This window comes from Electrophorus electricus, chromosome 18, assembly GCF_041902795.1.
Source record: "Electrophorus electricus isolate QZ-2024a chromosome 18, ASM4190279v1, whole genome shotgun sequence".
Lineage (NCBI taxonomy): Eukaryota > Metazoa > Chordata > Actinopteri > Gymnotiformes > Gymnotidae > Electrophorus > Electrophorus electricus.
The window spans coordinates 203,142-206,732 of record NC_137514.1 but is presented as its reverse complement, the minus strand read 5'-3'; positions in this window follow the sequence as shown (position 1 = coordinate 206,732).

Sequence of the window (3,591 nt, the reverse complement as noted above, 5' to 3'; positions counted from 1 at the left end):
TCCACGCTGTCTCCAGTAAGTGTTGGGAAAGATGTTGTTTTAAGCTTTAGTCGGCTGTATTGAGCCCAAAATTCAAATTAATTTGCAGTAAAGTGCCTGCTACAAACTCTTGTATTTGGTGTCACTTCAACACCAGAAAGAAAACGGAGCCATTTTTATTTGGCCTCATTTTCTGTACATAAAATTTAAAGAGTAATTTTTCTACAGCTTGCATGCAAAAACTGAGCATTTATGTGAACATGCCATTTCTATTTCTGGAGTAGAGCCATGCGGAGTAAGGGATATTCAATAATATAGCATTGGGAATGCGGGGCAGCTCAGTGGTTAAGGTACTTGACTTGTAATCAGAAGGTTACTACTTTCCAAAATTGTTGCAACTTCAGCAGCTGTACACTTGTTGCGCAACATTTTAGCTAGCTAGGCATCGATTGAATGAGGAAGGAATTGTTTCCGACGTCAAGGGTAACGCCTTAGTGATTTCTTCATTGTTTATTGGTTAGTTTTATACAGATTAACACACAAATTCACCAAACACACACGGCAAATACATGACTGAGACCCGAGTGACACACGAACACGCGAATCACACGGTGAGGGGCGGATGACGTGTGACGTGAATCTTAAACTATATTCTAACTTGTATATCAACCTCTCTTTGTTCTTACCATTCACAAAATTTAAAGGAGAAGTTGCCCAGATTCAGGAAATGTTTGAACCACATTTCTTCACTGTCTTATCGCAAATATATTAATAATATGGCGAAACATCACAAATGACGACCGGCACACGTAGGACCACTACGGGTTCACTGATCACTGATGTCTTGCCCAATAACATTTACCCACTGCAAAATGTTTTTATTTTTGAGATATAGATTAAATTAAGGACAGGAACATGTCAGAGACAACTTTATTTTTCAGCAACAGCAAAACATCAACTTTGCAGGAAATGATGTCATTGTGTAAATATACACTTATGCATGAAAAGTCAGGAACTAGTATGGTGTAAGACCCTCTCTAGCCCAGCGAAGTCCAACAACTCGACATGGCATCAGTTCTATGAGTGTACCGGTGACGTCCATTGTCCACTGTGAGTGGTAATGCCTTTCACACGTGACAATGTATATTGAGGAATATTAAATGCCTGCACAACTTGGAATGTTGTGAAACAGAATATCCCATCTGTCTGTCACCCACTCTTATGCCTCTTTCAAACTCCAATAATTCACATTGCCTTGCCATGAGCATTCTGGCCACTATCCATCCTCACTCACAAGCAAACACTGTACATCTTAGCTCAGTGGGTTACACCACTGGTTTACCCTCACTTTGGTAAAGAAGACTGATGGTTTCAGATCCTGCCCAGGGCCTCTCCAGTGTGGTCTCTTTGGCAGTGTCCTTTGTGCTGACCTGAAGTTGAAGATCATGGCTAAGCTGAGCACCTGTTTTAGCAGAACAACAAGACCAAGTGAAGTACCAACCAGATGGTATACGGCAACATTGATATTTGAGATGGATGGCTACAAGATGAACATTGTGTCCTCCATGGAGAAGAAGGTTAAAGGGCAGCACAGAGAGGATGCAGCTAGGATGAGTAGGCACATGCTCAATACATGAGTGGGGCCCAGAGAGGCATTGGCAGGAACACCAGAGGAGCCAAGCACCAGCTACTGGTGGATAAAACAGTCACCCGTGACTGTAAGACCAACAGACTAACCTGTGCACCACCTGGATTGACTACAAGAAAGCCTGTGATTGTGTCACTATTGTATGTGGGCTTTAACAAGCAATCACTGTAACTGCCATCAAAGTTGGACTGCAGAGAACTATCTGACCCTTTCTGCATTTGTAAAGTGCTAAGTGGCTCTTACACACTGATGTTACTTAAGCACAATTCACATTTTTCTTCTGAACACTTAATATGTGCAGAATACCCAGTTCTCTAGCAAAATGTAATAAAAAGACGAAAATACACTTGGTGTTCCACTCTTGACCACTGGGCAGTGCTGTAGCTCCACTCACTCAAAATCCATTTAAGAAGTTTAATCTTAGTGAACATCCAAGTGAAACATACTGGTTAGCGTGCCTGTAAGCATAATTGTAAATTTCCATCAAGGTGATTTCTTAAATTTAATGTTTCATCAGCACAAAAGAAAATCGATTTCTTGTCCACAAAAAAAACAATCTGAATCAAAATGCCTTCCTGTCATGGTTACCATTTATAGCGTTTGTAAGTGGTGGGCATTGAAGTCCGGCAGAGTCTGAGCACTCACAGCCAAACCAACGCATTTCCCTAAAATAAATGAAAGATTTCTAACTACTTTATATAATTTATGTATTTAAGTGCTGGATTGACTTATTAAAATTGTGAATTTTGCAAGCTCATAATTACCTTGAAAACACTGGTAATTAGTTTGAAACCAGCAAAACGATGTAATGTAAAATGTTGACTGCACTCAATCATGAGCTTAAAACGCAAATATGGAGTTTAGTGATTCCGTATAGAGTGAAAAAAAGTTTGAATAATTCTTTACAAAAGTATAACACGTTTCATTAAGCAAAACATACTATATAGATATATTATTTAGTAATAAATACATTCCTAAATAATATTTGAACAAAGAATATTTGTGATTCTTAAAAATAACGAATTAAACACGACCAATTACTACATTCATATTTGAATTGCATGAATACATTTATTACAAGCAATATACTGAATAGTAAAATGATTCATATTTATTGCCTTCCAGAAATATAATGCAAATTGCATGACATGACTCACTGTACCTGCCACCAAAAATAAATACATAAATAAATGAACAAAGAATATTTGTGATTCTTAAAAATACTGAATTAAGCTCTGCCCTCACTCTGAACAGTGATACGGCTTCTCTCTTGTGGGAGTGCGCTGGTGTCGCTGGAGATTACTCTGACAAAACTCTCAACACACTGAGCAGTGATACGGGATTTGTTGTGTGGATAAGTCAATCTGACAACACACGGCAAGAAGAAACATGTTTGGTACGGCAGTCTGTACAAGGCCGGTTTCTGGGTATGGAGGTATGGTAGTGCTACCCTGAACATAGATAATGGCCATTTAACATGGCATCATGTACACACAATGGTTTAAATGACTGATCTTACATAAATACTTTTATTGTGAGTTGTTTGGTTGAGATGGATGTCAAGGTTCATGATACTGTGTAAGCTCGCTGCAGCTCCATCTCAGAACAACTGGGCTAATGCTAACAGAGATGGGAAAGAAACACTCAGTTAAACTTACAGAAAAGGCGTTGCTTGGAAAACTAGAATCCCTATATAAACAAAGAAATGTAAACTAAAGCATCTAATCTAAAAGGATTATTGAAGAGCTTTGTCAAAATCAGCCACCCCAGTTGTAGATCTGCAAAGTGTAGTCATTCATCTAGTATGTTTGCACTCCTACAAGTTGAGGCAGAAAGAGTAAGCGCTTGCTGCTCACGCTGCTTCCTTATAGGAAAAGTATATTCTGGAGAAGCAAGCAGCTGAGCTGAGGAGGAGAAAGGAGCACATAGAACGATGCAGACATAGCTTCTTCTACTGCTAAACT